Source organism: Hibiscus syriacus, unplaced genomic scaffold (genome assembly GCF_006381635.1).
Source record: "Hibiscus syriacus cultivar Baekdansim isolate YM2019G1 unplaced genomic scaffold, ASM638163v2 tig00111220_pilon, whole genome shotgun sequence".
In the NCBI taxonomy this organism is placed as follows: Eukaryota; Viridiplantae; Streptophyta; class Magnoliopsida; order Malvales; family Malvaceae; genus Hibiscus; species Hibiscus syriacus.
This window is the reverse complement of record NW_024063024.1, coordinates 187,792-207,367: the sequence shown is the minus strand read 5'-3', so window position 1 is coordinate 207,367 and position 19,576 is coordinate 187,792. Positions and strand designations below refer to the sequence as shown.

Below are 19,576 nucleotides of genomic sequence, written 5' to 3'. Positions count from 1 at the left end.
GAATAAAAAATAAAAATATTCATGTGAGTTGTGAATAGATATTTATTAGAAATTATAGCACTTTAAATGCTATTGTGAAGAATGAATGTACATAAGTTATAAAATTTATAATAGTAACTTATATGAATAAATGTTTTTGACGTTTGCATTGTTTGCATTTATAAATGCATAATAATATATTAATCATGTGGTTTGAGAGATTAATATTATATTAATACATCATCAATTATGATAATCTTTGAATAATATTTACATGTTCTATCATGTGTTAGTTAAGTGAATAGTGATGACTGATTCATGAAAGACATGTAATTATTTATTTATGTATTGAGGAAATTAGTATGACACTTGAAAATCAAGGTGAAATAATTATAAATTATTTTATCATACTAATAATTTCATTTGAGAAATTTATTAAAGACAACATGATAGTTGTAATTTTGGAGAATCACGAAGATGATGATGTTGAATGAGAAGATTCTTCAAACTGAATAGTTATTAAATTCGGGTTTGATTCCATAATTTCTTGAAGATAAGGAACCCAAATCCTAAAGATAAGGAATCCAAATCCTAAAGATAAGGATCTTGTCACTATCAATAAATTATTTTAATTATTGTTAGTAAATTAATTTCGTGACTAACCATGTATATTCTTCATTTGACTTCAGAAGATACAAAATAGATGTTGGTTCAGATGAAGTGATTGTCACGATGGATGTTGGGATCATGCTGATTAAAAATGATGATGCAAAGAATGAAGTAGCATGCATGGTGAGGATGAACAAGTCTATTTGGAAATTATGACTCTACCTACGAGGTCATATTATTTAGACTTGTTGTTTGTTAATTCATGTTCTTTTAAATACATGAATTAGATTGCATGAGCCTTTAAGGTAGTCTTTAAAACTCAGTGGATACTATGAAATGAGATAAAATCACTAGTAAAGACTAAGGTAGTACTACTAAGGCTAAGGTGGTAATGTGAGGCCAAAAATATATATGCTTAATAAGATACTATTGTGAGTAAAAATATCAAGCATAATTCTTTAAGAAAGCCTTAAGAAAGAAAATCTATAAATAATTTATTGGAAAGTAGTGTGATGAGTATGAAAGTGCATGTCTAGGATTGGTTCTATGAAGACTTGGTATTTAAGTGTGCCTAGTGCACCACCTCTCTTTCATAGAAACCTACCTGGTGCATTGTTCATTACTATGCTCACTATTTCAATTTATAAAATACTATGACAAGATGAGAACTCTTTAAACTTAGTGTAGAAGTTAAAAGAGTAAAGATTAATTTGGTTGAGTGAAATACCAAACTTAGTCATAGTAAATAAAATATGTGATGATCTCTTTAAGGCTAATATGTTGAATATCATGAATGAAAATATGATGTACATTATTGCTACTAAGAGTGTGTTGTAGCTATTAAATCTCTTTAAGTGATTTTCCTAAGTAGAGGAAAGAAAAAAGATTATCTATTTCATAATGGTTTATGCATTTTAATCTTAACGATTTGTAACTTCTCAAAACTTTGAGAATATAATTATGTGTAAACAAAACTTGAGTTTGTTAAAATATAGTTTTATGGCTAAAACTCATAACAAACTTTACTCTAATATGATTGAGTATTTGTTTACACGTTTTACAAGACACTTATGGATATCCTAAAATGTTAGAAATGTGGGGTGTCTTAAAATGTAGATTAAATGCATAAACTCAAATAGAAAATATTCTATCCACTTCTTCTAGTATTCATGCTAGGTCTTCTCTAGAAATTGATTTCGAGACTAGAATAAGTAAAAGACTATTTGGACCAAATTTGATCACTTCCTTTATTTCTGAGATAAATGATTTAGACTCTCTTTCTGATCATATAACTTAAATATCATATGAGGATCCTAAAAAAGCTATAAGATCTATCAATGCTAGTTTCTAGAAAAGCGCTATTAATGATGAACTAGAATTGGTAATGTCTAATCATACTTGGGAATTAGTTGACTTGCCTAGAGGATTTAAACCAATATGTAGCAAATGAATCTTCTGGAAGAAAATGAGACCAGATAGTTTGATCCAGTGGTATAAGGCAAGGCTAGTTGTCAAATGGTTCACTCAAAAGTTTGTTTTAGACTACTTTGATTCTTACTCTCCCGTTATGAACATCTCAACGATCCGTGCATTATTTGTAATAGTCTATATTCATAAGTTGCGAGTACATAAAATAGATGTTAAGACTGCATTTCTGAATGGAGATCTAGATGAGGAGATATATATGGGAACAATGGTACAAGAAATTTCATAAAACTATACTTAGTTTTGGTTTTGTTGTGAATTGTTCGAATGCTTTGTGTATTCGAGGATGTTTGGTACTGATTGCGTCATCATAAGTTTTGTATGTTGATGACATGTTGATTTTCAGTTCTAACATTGAGTCCATTAACAAAACAAACAATTTCTTGTTCATTAAATTTGAGATGATGGATTTGGGAGAAGTCAATGTAATCTTAGGAGTCAAAATTATCAAAACAGAAAAGGGATTTTCTTTAGGTCAAGCACACTATCTTGAGAAAGTGTTAAAAAAATTTGACAGTTTTGATGTCGTCTCTGTTCAAACCCTTATGATTCTAGCATATATCTCTTTAAGAATAAAGGAAGTAGCGTTTCCCAAACAGAATATGCTAAATTAATCGGAAGCTTAATGTTCTTAATGAACTATACTCGGCATGATATTGCTTATGTTGTGAGTAGATATACTCAAATCTGAGTGGTGAACATTGGATTACTCTTAAACGCTTACTGAAGTATCTTAAGGGTACTTTGGATTGGAAACTTGAGTTTGTTGGCTTTCCTGTGGTACTGGAAGGATATTGTGATGCCAACTGGGTTTCTGATAATGATAATGTAAGCTCTACAAGCGGGTATGTTTTTACTTTAGGTGGAGCAGCAATCTCGTGGAAATCAACAAAGCAAACTTGTATTGCTCGTTCTACCATGGAGTCAGAGTTTATAACTCTTGACCTAGCTAGGCAAGAAACCGAGTGGCTCAGAAGCTTGTTAGCAGATATTATGTTGTGAGGAATACCGACTCCTCCGATTTCTTTGTTGTGTGATTCACAAGCTGTGATATGTGTACAATGGTAAGAAAAGACACATTCACATAAGTCATGAATCAGTTAGACACTTAATAAATAATGGAGTGCTCTTTAGAGTATGTGAAGTCGGAAAGGAACCTAGAAGATCCTTGGTCATAGATTCATCGAGGGGGATGGGCCTAAAGCCCATTGGTTGAGAAATTCATGGTGGATACCCAACTTAGTTATCTAAGTTCCATGTGGTCAAACGAAACCATGGAAAGACTCATAGTGCACATTCCTACTGCCTATCCCTATGATGAATAATGTGCATGCCCAGGATGAGCTTAATTGCTCTTAATAAATTCATAGCCCATGCTTTGGGTGGTTTTAGTGAGAAATACTTGATGAATTTACCGATTTTGGTTGAATATCTATTCTTAATAAGTTCATAACCCAAGTTGAGTGGGTAGTTCTAATCGCGAAGGACTAGATGAACTTACCGCTTGAGAGGATGAGTTTTATTAAACTCTTAATGAATTCAAACCCAAGAGTTTGGGAGTTCCTAGTGAGAAGGACATATTGAATTCACCAAATTATGAGGTTGAATATTTATTCTTAATGATTTATTAGCCCAGAGTTTGGGTGGTTCATTAATAATGAACTTGAAGAAAGTCACCATACCCTTGTGAGGTTGAGCTATTGTAAAAGCTCTTAATTATTTCATATCCCTGTTAAGGGTGGTTTATATCGAGATAAACTTGATGAAATAACCTATGTAAGTGAGAAGGGTTAGCCACCTTCAATGAAAAATGTTGGGCCATTTTTCTAGCATACTTACTAGAATCCTAAGGTAAGATGGCCAAATATATACTTTTGTATATATATATCTTACACATCGAGGACTCAGTGGATGAAGGGGTTAGTTGTGTATTATGAGTTTACCCCATCTTAGAAAGTTCCAGACTAGTTTCACTTATCTAAGAGAAGGATTGCTCATCATCACTATGTATTAGTTCCAGATACGTTCACTAGTGCTTAAGCAACTAATCTCGCTATTGCTCTTCTGGAAAGATTGTTTTCGAGTTTCATAAGAATTATTTCGCATTAGTGGGGGAATATTGGTAATGCTCAATCCCACATAGAGTTGGAAATACTAGTGGGAATGTTATTTAAGGTTTACATTCTCCATTCCCTTGTTGAGTGATAGAGAACAAGGCGTGGTAATACGTGTCTTTGATACATCCACACAGATACTATCTTTTTAGAGAAAAATTGTAAGGAATTTTTCTCCGAAAGATTAAATGAAAAATATGAAAGATTCATTTGATATTTATAGGCTACTGAGATTGTTAAAGTTCGAATATTTCAGATGATAACAGCTGATTATTAGTTGTCTGAAATTAAATAAATTAAACAGTTATTTTTCTAAATTAAATCAGAATTTAAGATGTATCTAGACTGATTTCCAACTTTGTTCATGGGAGAGACAAGCTGTTAATATCAGGAGTTACATGAGTTATATGATTTAATTTTAGGAGTTATAACTGTTTAATTTTTATGCAATGAACATAGACTCTTTTTTGAGTCAGATTCATCAAGAGGAGTTACAAAAGGGTTTAAATTCATAATTAAAATCAAATTTAATTTGATTTTCTTGTTGGACGAATTTACCCTTACTTCTAGCCTATAAATAGAGAGATGAATTCAGCTTCTTAACTCACACTCTTTACAATTAGAATTCACTCTCCAAGTGTTTTCTAAAGTTATTCTCTCTGTGCTTTCCGATCAGACAATACCACCAGTAGTCCACTCCGGTTTCGGGTGTACGGAATTCGGAGCAACCGTGTTAACCTCGGGGGACGGTCCGCCTACTGCAGCGATTACACACATCGGGGCGAATTCGTTTCTAGGCATTAGTTAATACCACGACACGATTAATCGATTCTTTATTTATATATTTCAATATATATCTTTCATGTCAATGCTAATGCCTCATTTTGCAGCAGTCTATTTAACTAACAAATAATATTAGCATTTATATATATTTTATTCAATATAATATTTTTATGTATTTAAAGTTCATGTTCAAATTTGAGCTTCAATCGAATTAAGTTGAAAATGTTTCGAGTTCAAATTTTTTTCGAATTTGAATCTAACTTCAATTTTTAATTTTTAATTTAAATCATATTTGATAATTTTAAATTCACGAACTTTAATTGAGTCTAGTTTAACTTTAAACTTTTTTGAATTAGAATGAGCTATGAACAATAGATTTACCGCATTTGCTTCATGATCCTGCCAATAGACCGGCAATGGGAGTTGGGCTTCGTGCTGAGTTGTTCTTTCTTATTAGGTTTCAATCTCATTAAGAGGCACTATGATTTGCCTTGCCTTCTTAGTACAAAATTTGTTACATTTCTCTGTCAAATCTCTAAAATGGAAGGACGAATATGGGTTACTGTCATGAACCATGTGATTTGTTGCCTCATCAGACCTTTAAAATGTGCAGTTTTCAGGTTCCATTCCCAAGTATCCTCGGGATGGAGACCTGTGGGATGAGACGAGTTTTTAATTATTTGATTTTAACTTAAAATTTTATAATTTTACTTTTAACATAATTTATTTTAATTTATACTGATTTCGACCCACGTAAAGCATAAACCGACACTATTTTTTTCAAATTACTATTTAAAAATGTTAAAAGTATCATAATAAAATACGTAATTATCATCGATGATAAAGGTGTAAACGAGGTAAGTCCACGAATCCATTCCTGCCACTGGGCCACAGCCGGTGGCCTGCGTCCTCTATATATTTCCCAGTTTGATTGTCCATGAATTCTGATACACACCAAACCCGCCAAAACTGCGTTGTATTTGCATACGGCAATGGATAGGCATTCAGCGGCGGCCGTCGCTCTACCTGGACTTGTTATTGCTTCTGCTTCGACAGCACTCATTACTTGGAACCACTTCAGTTCCCTCACCACAACACCACCGACACACTTGTGCTTCAGTCTTCCAACAAGAAGGTAGTTTTCTCTTACACCCACTTCTCATGTCATGTCTGTTACACGTTTAAGCTTTGGATTTAATCTCTGGGTTTCGAAATTTAATGGATTTTTAAATCAAATTTGTGTGTATGTTGGCCTGATTTTTCTTGAAAAATCAGGAGAGTGGTAAATGGAGCCATCTGTTACTTGCATACAAGACATTAGGAGTTGTATTTGGAGGGCTTGTGACATCCCCATTGTATGTATATCCATCAATGCATTTGAAGTCTCCAACTGAAGAAGACTACTTGGGGATCTATAGCATCATGTTTTGGACACTTACTCTAATTGGGGTTGTCAAGTATGCCTGTATAGCTCTTATGGCAGATGATCATGATGAAGGTATGTGTGTGATTCCTTTTCCAAAGATCAGTGTTTTAAATTCGATGTTCTTGTTTCGCTTGCCGGGTTTTAAGTTTTGTTGCCTGCTTATATGATTCATTTACAGCATTGTTTAGTTTTGTGGGTATGATTGAATTCTAGTTTTCATAAGATATTACTCAGCTTTCCGTTGAAGGGAGCTTAAAGTTTTGCATTTCTGTTAACTACTACTGCACATGCATATTCTTCATTTAGCCAAAAGCTGATTGTGTGCAGGTGGGACGTTTGCCTTGTATTCTTTACTCTGTAGAAATATGAATATCGGAATCCTTTCTTCAACACATTCTGATTTAAACTTGAGTCGATCACGTTTGTACTTAATGAGGACGACAACCAGAATCTAGACTCAGCAAAGTTTTCGAAAGAAGTATGGTTGCCAGAAGGGTGTTGCTTTTCATTGCTATGTTAGGTACATGTATGCTAATCGGTGATGGTATTCTTACTCCTGCAATCTCAGGTTTGTTTCCAGATTTATTTCTTTATTCCTCTTTTCTTAGTTGATTTAAGTTGAGTGTTTTTAAAATTTCACATGACCTGCAAATATTTTGACAGTGTTATCAGCAATGGATGGACTAAGAGCACCATTTCCTTCTGTCTCCAAATGCAAGTATCCAAGCTTTCAAACTGGAGTGTTAATGCGTTCTATATTTGAGTAAGTTTTTTCTGTACTAAAGCGTTTAATCAACAGTTTCATGATTTTCGTATTAATTTATATGTGAGTATTCATCCTATTCCTCCATGAGGTTTACAAGTTGCTTATTTGTGAATTGCAGCTTTAGTTGAAACACTTTCTGCAGTGGTTCTTTTTATTCTGTTCCTGCTGCAGAAATTCGGAACTTCTCGAGTGAGTTTTTTGTTTTCCCCTATCATGGGTGCATGGACCTTGAGCACTCCGCTTGTTGGAATTTATAGCATTATACATCACTACCCCGCATATTCAAGGCTTTATCACCACACTACATTGTCCATTTCGTTTGGAGAAACGGTAAAGAAGGCTGGTTGATGCTTGGTGGTACCATCCTCTGCATCACAGGTAATTGTTTCTACCACATATGTTTATTTGCACGAGACCTACCCGATTTTCAAGCATGGAAAACATTTGTCCCACTTAAAACTGATTTCAATACCCTTTTATCTGTTTTAAAATATTATAGGTTCCGAAGCGTTGTTTGCAGATCTGGGTCATTTTAACCGAAGTTCCATTCAGGTAAATTATTTGTATAATAACTTTTGTCATTTACCTTTTCCATGTCTGACATGGTTTCTCCCTTCTTTCCAACAGATAGCTTTCTTATTTACAATATATCCATCGTTGATTCTGACATATGCGGGACAAACAGCGTATTTGATTAAGAACCCCAACGATCATATTGATGGGTTTTACAAGTTCATACCGAAAACAATTTACTGGCCAATCTTTATCATAGCCACATCAGCTGCAGTCGTGGCAAGCCAGTCACTTATATCTGCTACCTTCTCTGTCATCAAGCAATCTGTCGTTCTGGATTACTTTCCTCGGGTCAAAGTAGTGCACACCTCTTCCAACAAAGAGGGAGAAGTCTACTCTCCGGAAGTCAATTACATCCTTATGATTCTGTGTTGCGGTTATACTCATATTTGGAGATGGACAAGATATCGGCAATGCTTTTGGTACGGTAAATAAACCTTCAACATTTTCCGGTTATGCAAGCTAAACATTCTAATGTATAAGATCTTGCTTTCAGGTGTTGTTGTTAGTCTGGTCATGCTCATCACAACTATATTATTGACACTGGTCATGATCATCATATGGAGAACGCCACAGGTACTGGTTGCAATGTACTTCATCGTCTTCTTTACAATGGAAGGTGTCTACGTGAGTGCGGTATTGACCAAAATTCCCGAAGGTGGATGGATACCATTTGCCATATCCTTTATTCTCGCCTTCATTATGTTCGGTTGGCACTATGGGAGACAGAGGAAGATACAGTATGAACTAACTCACAAGATTGACATGGGAAGACTCGGAGCACTATTGTCAGACCCGAGCGTGCAGAGGGTTCCCGGATTGTGTTTCTTTTACTCGAACATACAAAATGGACTGACTCCCATTCTCGGACATTATATTAAAAACATGAGATCACTTCACAAGGTCACTATTTTCACAACTCTCAGATATTTACTGGTGCCTAAAGTTGCTGCACAGGAGAGGATAGTGGTGGAGAAGTTAGGCCTTAAAGGAGTTTATGCATGTGTGATTCAATATGGTTATGCGGACTCACTAAACCTTGAAGGAGATGACTTCGTTAGTCAAGTTATGGATAGCTTGCGTGTGCATATCGAAAACAGCTCCGGTCGTTTTCCGTCCGACGTTACGCAGGGTCAAGAGGATATTTTTGAACTGGGAGAGGCAAAAGTTGCCGGTGTAATTCATGTTCGAGGAAAAGCAAGGTTTTACGTAGGGAAGAACACCGGCTTGTTTGACAGATTAATGCTTGCCTTCTACGAAGTGTTGCACAATAACTGCCGGTCTGCACTGCCTGCTCTCGGGGTGCCTCTACCGCAGCGTCTGGAGTCGGGATGTTTTACGAGGCTTGAACAAGTTCAGGTCCGATAAAATAAGTAATATCCTCATTTTTGTATAAATATTTCTTCGGTCAATATCCATTTTAAAATTAAACAAATTATATTCTAACTCTCAATTCTTAAATTTTAATTTGTCAATTAGACCATAACTTCGTGTTTATTATGCATCTTGATTATGTATCTAAACATATATTTAAATAATTATTGTAATTATTGTGAAGTATGAATGGATTAATATATTTTGGAACAAAACTAAATTTAAACTAGAAAATAATTTAGACCGAGAGCTTATATGTGAAATCTCAGAATTTTTACGAACTCAACCTTGTCATTAAATTTACGATTTTTTTTAAAAAAAATAAGAGAAAAATAATGATTTTTTTAAAAATGGAAATGCTGTTTTTCTCCATATATGATATGTGATGTATCCACCCAGTTCTATCTCTTCATGCTCTCCGTTCATATATACATGTCAATTTTCCTCGTTTCCCTTCACGCCTCTTACCGTTGCCCAATATGGAAAAATCGGCGCCAATTGTCCGGCGGTTTTAATCCTCGGAGTTTTGTTCATCTCTTGTCTTTCCCATGTTAGATCCGACGCCTCTGACCACAGTTACAAGGAAGGTGACCCTGTCCCTCTCTATGCCAACAAGGTCGGCCCTTTCCACAACCCCAGGTAATTAACCCTTTCATTTCCCTCTCTTCTTCACTGGATCTGAAAGTTACTCGCTTTCTGACTCAATGCCTTCTTTCCCATTTCACAACACTCGCGTTTCGAACATTTAGAGCTCGAATCTCATTACTTTTAGCATTTTGTTTTTGGCTTTTTATGCATTGGATTTATTCTTAAATTTGACATGTTTTGGTTTTGTTTGATCGATTGCAGTGAAACATATCGTTACTTTGATCTGCCTTTTTGTTCCCCGGTTTTTTTCTTTCTTTTGAATTAGATCTTTAGCAATTTAATACAGATTCTTTATAAAATGGGGTTGTTTTTTAAATGTAATTCAGATCATGTAAAGGAGAAGAAAGAAGCATTAGGCGAGGTATTGAACGGAGACCGACTCGTGAGTGCTCCTTATAAACTGAATTTTAGAGAGGAAAAGGATTCATCTGTTGTTTGTAAGAAGAAGCTTTCCGAGGATGAGGTCGTGTTTTTCCGAAAGGCGGTGGAGAAAGATTATTATTTCCAAATGTACTATGATGATTTGCCAATCTGGGGTTTTATTGGCAAAGTTGATAAGGAAGGGAAAACCGATCCCAGCGAGTACAAGTATTACCTTTACAAGCATATCCAGTTTGATGTGCTTTATAACAAGGATCGTGTTATCGAGATCAGCACAAGGATGGATCCGCATTCGCTCGTGGACTTGACCGAGGATAAGGAAGTAGATGCTGAGTTTATGTACACTGTGAAATGGAAGGAAACAGATATTCCCTTCGAGAAGAGGATGGACAAGTACTCCATGTCCTCTTCTCTGCCGCATCATCTGGAGATACATTGGTTCTCGATTATTAACTCTTGTGTGACGGTTCTACTTTTGACCGGTTTCCTTGCAACCATTCTTATGCGGGTCTTGAAGAATGATTTCATTAAGTGAGATCCATTATTTCTTATATATATCATTTTTTTTCTTTCATCGGCGTTGTTGGTTGGTACAAATATTTGATTCATCGTGGAAGGTATGGTCAAGATGAAGAAGCAGCAGATGACCAAGAAGAGACTGGATGGAAGTATATTCATGGAGACGTATTCCGTTTCCCAAAATACAAATCCCTGTTTGCCGCTGCTCTCGGATCTGGAACACAGCTTTTCACTTTGTAAGGATCCTACCTGCTGTTTTGTCTTTTGTGTTTATGTTTCATTCAGATTTGTGAAGTAACATTTAATACATTGTGATATATACGTCGATTTCTGGTGTCCCGTGCTATAATTTCTTTGAACCTTTGTATGTTTATCAGAACGGTCTTCATCTTTATGCTGGCATTGGTTGGTGTCTTTTATCCGTACAACCGGGGAGCTCTGTTTACTGCCCTGGTGGTCATATATGCACTCACGTCAGGGATTGCAGGATATGTAGCAACTTCTTTCTACTATCAGCTTGAAGGGACAAACTGGGTATGTATATATGGTCTTTTAGTATGAAATGTTAATGTGGCGCTTCTAAAATTTTGGTCTCTAAGTGGATTAATTTATTTGACATGATTTCTCTGATTAACAGGTTAGGAATCTGTTATTGACCGGCTGCCTTTTCTGCGGACCCTTGTTTCTTACGTTTGCTTCCTTAACACAGTTGCTATTGCATACAGTGCAACTGCCGCACTACCTTTTGGAACTATCGTAGTAATTGTCCTCATATGGACACTTGTGACATCTCCGTTGCTTGTTCTGGGTGGTATCGCTGGCAAAAATAGTAAAGCCGAGTTCCAAGCTCCTTGCCGCACAACGAAATATCCTCGAGAGATTCCGCCACTGCCTTGGTACAGGAGTGCCATTCCTCAGATGGCAATGGCTGGATTTCTTCCATTTAGTGCTATCTACATCGAGCTTTACTACATATTTGCCAGTGTCTGGGGCCATAGGATTTATACCATATACAGCATCTTGTTTATTGTCTTCATAATTCTTCTGATTGTCACTGCTTTTTACTGTTGCTTTGACATATTTCCAACTTGCTGCTGAAGATCATGAATGGTGGTGGAGGTACATAAACTCTCTCTCTCTGCATTCGGTCTCCCCATTGCTTTTCACGTTGCAATTTTGACATATCGTCTCATATCGTGTACTTAATTTGTAACAGGTCTTTCCTATGTGGTGGATCAACTGGTATCTTTATCTATGCCTACTGCTTGTATTACTACCATGCCCGATCCGATATGTCTGGTTTTATGCAAACGTCTTTCTTCTTTGGTTACATGGCCTGCATCTGCTATGGATTCTTCCTAATGCTCGGGACTGTCGGTTTCCATGCATCGCTACTCTTTGTCCGTCACATATACCGGTCTATCAAGTGCGAGTAGCAGGATTTGTTTTCCCTTGCCATTTGCCCACCAATTGTCATAGTAAAAATTCTATGATTTTTGTTAGAAAATTAAGTGGAAGAGTACCATAATAGTTGTTAGGTAGCAAATGAGGCATGCTTGGATCATGCCTAATAGGGGATCTACAAAATCATGTGTTTATTAATATTAGGGATTGTATATAATCAATTTCCATGTGACAGATTTGTCTAGTAGGTTGCTGTTGCTTTCATTTATACAACTTTGGCTCTTTTCAAGTATTTATCATATAATAGATTTGTTACAATAAATGCGGATTAGATTCAAATATTTATCATATGTTTTCTTTGTTATAGATATCTATCATCTAAGTAAGCAACTTGTCATGCAAGAAACTCGAAATAATTCTTTCCATTGCCAAAATATTACAAACTTCTATCCTCTTACATTAACCATAATGATCAAATTAAACAATGCCTTTATTATTCAAGCACTGTTACTGCTTCCATTGGCTGATTCAGGCATCAGCTTTCTTACAATGCCACCACCTGCAACATGTTAGGCCTTTTTGAAGGGAAGTCGTCAACGCATTGCAATGTTATCTCCAAGTATCTCATCATCTCTTTAACTTCTTCTGCTTCTGCTTCATCGGTTTCTTTTGTCGCCAACAATATTTCCGGGTCAATCACTTCCATGTGTTTTTGTTCTCTCACCTTCATTTTTACCCATCCAACCAAGTTGGTGTCCCCGAAATCCTCTTTATCGGTGGTACGCTTTCTGGTCAAGAGTTCCAGGAGTACGACTCCGAGGGAATAGACATCCCCCTTTGCCGTGCATCGGAAGCTTTGGTAGTATTCTGGTGGAACATAACCGGGTGTGCCTGCAAGTGTGCTCACACTTAAGTGAGTGTCAAGGGCACTTATGAGCCTTGCCATGCCGAAATCTGAGACCCTGGCTTCCATTTCATGGTCTAATAACACATTACTTGATTTCATGTGTCTATGTATAATATGAGGGAAGCAATTTGGTGGAGGAAACAGAGTCCTTTAGCTGCACCCCGGGCAATATTTTTCCGTTCCTCCCACGTTAGTACCCGTCGCTCTCTCACCTTTGCTCTTCCGTGGAGCATTTCTTCAAGACTGCCTTGCTCCATGAACTCGTACACTAGCAGCCTTTCCTCTCCAATCATGCAGTATCCCAACAATGGCACAAGATTCTTATGCTTTATCTACCCTAACGTTTCCATTTCCGCCATCGCAACACTCGAACTGTCCTTCAAAGTGGCTTTGAAGACTTCTCCGAACCCACCGCTGCCTATGAGACTTGATGCTGAGAAACCATTTGTAGCCTCAATGAGTGTGGAAAACTTTAGATTCCTTAACTGCCTCTGAAACGTAGTGACATTGATGCTCAGCGGTTCTTTCTCTTTCTCGATCTTCCATGTGGTAGTTGCATGAACTGCTTGCAACCTATTAAGCATCTCGACTTCCTGTGCTTCCCTCCGCCTTGCACGCATTGTGATCGCCCATACAATCAAAATGCATATAGATGCAATGGAGATAAGGATCCCAAGGACAAGGCTATTAGCCCATGAGACAGCAGCAGGCTTCCTACTTCTTTTGCCATCTAAATCTGAGCTTGTAGGAGCTTGATTGTTTCCATTTCGACATTCAGGCAATAGAACTCCACAAAGTCCCGGATTATTAGCATACTGAGATGCCGAAGTGTACTCAGCTGACCCCGTTGTGGAATTGGTCCAATTAATTCATTATAAGACAAGTCAATCTGCACCAGAATATATAGGTTCGAGAATGATTCGGGGATTTGGCCCTGCAACCTGTTATGTGATGCATCAAACACCCCTAAATTCCTCAGCTGGCCAAGCGACGAGGGAATCTCTCCGGATAGCTGATTATGTGCTAATTCAAGAACTTGTAAGGCCACCATTTCGCCTATTTCGGACATGAGTTTCCCACAAAGCTCGTTGTAGGAGAGATCCAAATACTCCAACGTCTGGTATTGTGTGAAAAGACTCAACAACGCACCAGAATACATCCTTGTAAAATCACAGCTTTTCAAATTGGGGTTCTGCAACAGTCTTTCGGGCTCATACTAGCAAACTCCAACAGCCCTCCTACACCTTTACACGAATTCCCAACATTCCGTACGAACACAAGAGTGTTGCCTGAAAGAATTCCACTCAAGGATTTCGCACCGAGCTGCCTGAGCTTGTTGCTGTTTATATCTAACCAAATCAAGCTGGTGCAGTTCCTAGCTCTCCTGGTATTTCCCACTCAAGCTATTGTTTGCGAGCTGAATAACTGCTAACCTTGACAACATGCCGAATTCTCTCGGGATCGAACCGGTGAGTTTGTTGCTCTTGAGAGATGTCCATTAGAGATTGCTGCAGCTGAATAACTCAACAGGAATCTCTTCACTGAGTCGATTGTTGTTAAGGATGAGATCTTTTAATTTACTGCATTTTCCCAATTCTTAGGGGATTTGTCCCTCCAATTCATTAAACCATGCTATCAGTTGCTCAAGATTCTCAAGTGTCCCCAACTCGGCTGGAATCGATCCGTTGAGATAGTTTAAACTCAAATCAACTGTCCTTAAATGTGGACATTGTGACAGTTGAGATGGGATCTGTATTGTTACAAGATTGTCTGGGATCTTCAGCTCTTCAAGTGCTGCAGCTCCAGGACATATATCAGGTGGAATGGTCCCAAAGAATTTATTCGGACTCAAATCCACAACTCTCAAGCTCTTAAAATACGAAATCGAAGACGGAACGGTCCGGATATGATGTTATTACTCAACAACAAGGTCTCTAATGCACAAAGATTATGAAGGATAGAATCCGGGAAAGGACCCGTTATGTTGTTATTAGAGAAATCAAGTACTTGCAGATAAGAACATGCAGACAATGAACCAGGAACAGGACCTGACAAGTTGTTGTAAGAAAGACTGAGTTCCAAAAGTGAGTCACATGCATTCCCCAACTCGGGAGGTATCCAACAGGTGAGATGGTTAGAAGAAAAGGACAAGCCTTTGTAAGCTTTTCAGCTCCCCGAAAGAGCTCGGGATCTCGCCGGTGAGAGAATTCGGCGACAGATTCAATACGGTGAGCTTCATGCAATTCGAGAGACGAACGGGAATTGAATCGATGATACGGTTACCAGACGAATCGAGAACCAACAATGAATTGCATGAGTTCTCCTATTTCAACCCTGAAATGGACCCTGTTATGTTGGAGAATGAAAGATCAAGAAACTGCAGCTTATCAGGGTTTGGTAACAAAAGATTAGCAGGCAAAGACCCTGTTAGATTACCATGGGACAAATCGACATATTTGAGATTCGGAAGCTTGGAGAAGATGGTATCAGGGAACGGACCAAAAAGACCGGCGTCGGACAACTCAAGACGCTTCAATCCATATGGAGGAACATCAAATTGGATGAATTTACACTGAACATATTCCCAGACAAAACCAAAGTAGATAACATGTTTAAAGAAACTAGAGGATTGAAAAAGATAGTCCCATAGAGGCTACACTGGTTAAGTTCAAGCTGAACGACTCGTCCTAGAGAACATTTAACTCCATACCAGACGCATGGATTCGTTGCAAGCTTCCAACCAGATAATACTCCTGTTGGGTCATTATCGATCATCTTCTTGAACGTGAGAAGGGCCACTGCATCGGTTTTGATCGACGGAACCACCGCCACGGAAACTGAAATGGAGACTGTAAAGATAAGTATCAGTTGGAGATGATAGTAAAGTTTAACTGGTTTGGTCTCCATTGATGAAAAACACAATTGAGACAGAGAGAGAGAGAGAGAGAGATGAAAAGGGATAGTGGCAATAAGAGAGTGGTAGTGGTGAATATGATGAGCAATTGTTGCGGATGCAAAGTGGAAGAGAAGCTTTAGAAAAAAGATGTTCCTTTTTCTAATATACAACTGGACTCAACAAAAATCTTTACTACTGGTTTCTCTCCATTGATGTATACGTCAATACCTTCATGGCTTCGGGGAAGTACTAGAAAACGTAGAGGAGAAAGCATGAAAAACGACTCAAAGTACTGATTTTGACAGATGGTCAAAAGGAGAAAGGACCGACAGACAAGATCTGTCATTAGATCGGCTTATTTTTATTAGAGATGAAAAAAGAAATGTTAAATTTGGAGAACGATGGGGGGTTGGTGATCATTGATGCAAGAGGCGTCGCTGTCTGGTTGTTTGTAAGAGAGGCGTGAGAGAATGTTTGTTTGCTTCATATGTGATCAGATGAAGAAGATTCAGTTCCATTGTTAGTGCACTGCCTCTGCTCCATCTTTCTTTGTTTCTCGTGGGAGAATAAAAATAAAGGCCAATTTGCTATTTTGCTTCTTTCTTCTTATTTTTCTTTAATTTTTCTCGCTAACCAAATAATTAAGGTTGTAAATAAACAAAGTGTTCGAATCATTCATATATTATAATATAATATTTATTTATTAAGTTAAATAAATAAGTATAGATAAATTTTTTATATTCATTTAAAAAACGAATGAACACGAATAAATGTATGCTTGGTTCATTTATGTTCACGAACAATCTTGGTTACCTAATTTTTATTTATTTATTTTTTTACATTTTAAATATTAATGAATATATAGACTGAATTGAACATAGGATGAACATTAGAGTTTAAACATGAAACCTAAGGAGCTGAAAAACTAATGGTGTAATTTTATCTTTTTTGAACATATAAACAAATATGTTCACGAATGTCAAATGAACATGTTCACAAACATATAAATGAATATTAAACGAATGTGTTCACGAACAATAAATAAACGAACACAAATAATTTAAAAAATAAATGAACAAACACGAACATGATATTAAAATTTTAAACGAATATGAATCGAACATGAATACCTTAAAAAAATAAACAAACAAATATAAACACAAACATAACATTATTCACTCAAATTCGATTCATTTACACCCCTACGAGCTTAGCTCCCCTTAATGTTAAAAAACATATGGTTTCCAAAAAAAAGTTTAGATTAGGTTAAAAGCATTTTTAAAATCTCGGTGTATAGGTTAAAGTTTTGTTATAGGGGAATATTATGTACAGATTTTCGGTTTAAATTATATTTTGATTTAAATATAATAATGTGTAGATTGTTTTCAAATATATTTTGATAAAATAATGTATAATGTTATTATTATTAGCGTTGAATATATCATAGAGGTGTAAATATTATATTAATTATTCTGCAAGGGGCCTATTTACATATGGCAAAGGGATAAAGTTTTCGGGTATTTTCTATTAATAAAAATAATATATTAATTAATCTTAAAGGTACCCAAGAATATTATTTAAAAACCCTCTTTATATTATATTATTTAAATATTATACAATATGCAAATATAAAGCTCCACGTCCATTATTTTTCATATTAAATGATTGGTTCAGCTGATGATTAAAAAGTATCTCATTATTATTTTCATATTAAATTTTATCACACCTTTCTCTAGGTAAAAAGGGTTCTTTTAAAAAATTAAAATTAAAATTAAATAAAAGTTCAATACAAATAATATAAATGTAATATATAAGGTAAATAGATTTTTTTTATAAATATCTAGAATCATAAATTCAGTTTTTTTCAAGATTTAATATTAATATATTATCGTCAACAATCAGTTGGTTTAATGAGATGAAATATTAGATTCTTTAAATAAGATTGTTCGAAGTGCATCTATTCTTAATCTATAAGATGATCAATGGTTATATTCATCACATGTTACTTAATATTTCATTAGTACAATATTAATCAAGAATGGAGTTTATACCCAGAACCCAGCTCACTCCTTTTCATATAATTAATAATATTATAAATCTATACTCCATCACTTAATTTCAAATGTTATCTAATAATATATGATTATTATTCATAAATAATTTTCATCTATATTTACTATCATTGATAATTTTATAACTTAACATTTAATGAATTAATTTCTTGACAGAGAATTAGCTCAAAGTATCATCCAAAAGAATCAAACATGCTTTAATATATAAATATACAAAACACATATTAAAATCCTTATAAGAAATCACTAATCAAAAACTAAATTAATTGAATAAGATTATACTGATAATATATTATAAAATTAATCGAGAATCGTTCTTTACCCTTTTATTCAATTTAAAATATAAGAAGGAAAAAAAAATACTACATGCAATAGTAAGAGACGTGAACAATACTTTTACCAAGATTTTAGTGTGATAGAATTTTATTTTTATTTGGGAGGTTGACTCGAAATAAAGGTTAGCGATGTAATAATTAAATGGTAAACTATAAGTTTAGTACCTAAACTATTACTTTTGTTCTTTTTTGGCACCTAAATTTTATTTTTTCCAAAATCATACCTAACGATTAGTTTAAGTTTCATTATGATATCCCATCGTTAAAAAATTAATGGTGGTGTTGACGTGTCACCATAAGATGATACTACATCATCATTGATTTTTTAAATGTCACATCAATAATTCTGTTATTTTTTTAAAGGTGAGTATCAAATTGATACCTAAACTAAACGTTAGGTATAATTTTTTTTAAAATAAAATTTAAATATTAAAACAAAACAAAACAAAAATAATAATTTAAATACTAAATATTGGTTTACTGTAATCAAAATATTCGATTCTTCATCACTATTGGCACCCAATAAAAACAAGTATTGTTGTGAAAGGGCTTTACAACAAAGGTGGTGATGAAGTTGAACCCCTTATGATGATATTTTCACATGACATACCCCACAAAACCATCACTAACTTAAGATTACCCATTTATTATTTTAATATTTTAAAATAAATTGAAATTAAAAACTCTAATTTAAGATTACCCATATATTATTTTAATAAATAAAAAATTGAAAAGGACAATGGATCCCGGGACGAGGTATAATTTAATCCTTGACCATAGGCCACCCCTATCATATCACTAAAATAAATTTTAAAAAGAAGGATTAAGTATCACTTTTATTTTTGTAGGAGTCTGAAATTATTATTTTTATTTTTATAATATTTTCACATTAATTTAACATTTAAAGTTGTTTAATTGAATCGTTCTATGCGTTAACTCTAACTTAAAATCCTAAATTACAATCTCATAAACCTTAAACTTTAAATCCTAACTTTAAGCCCTCAAATTAGGGTTTTAAATTAGGGATATAATATAGAATGATGCAATTAAACAATTATGAGAGTTAAATTAATGCGAAAATTATAAATTAGTCTACTATAAAGATAAAAGTTACTCTTTTACCTAATAATAAATATTTCTTTTTTCAATTTTCCAGATATATTCTAAAATTATATTAATATTTAAAAAATAAAAAAAATATCAAAATTATACCTAAACTTTGATAATAAAAAAAATTATACATCACACTACGCACCGTGTATGTGTGTAAATAAAACCCTAATTTTAAATATTAGTATGGATTCA

At 35.0% G+C, this 19,576-nt stretch overlaps 3 pseudogenes; 2 read left to right on the top strand and 1 right to left on the bottom strand.

Moving 5' to 3' along the window:
* The first annotated feature begins 5,962 nt into the window (after nt 1-5,962).
* On the top strand, nt 5,963-9,136 carry LOC120156470 (annotated as a pseudogene).
* A 358-nt stretch (nt 9,137-9,494) lies between these two features.
* On the top strand, nt 9,495-12,168 carry LOC120156469 (annotated as a pseudogene).
* Nucleotides 12,169-12,498: 330 nt separating this feature from the next.
* Nucleotides 12,499-15,996, bottom strand: LOC120156413 (annotated as a pseudogene).
* Nucleotides 15,997-19,576: the final 3,580 nt, after the last annotated feature.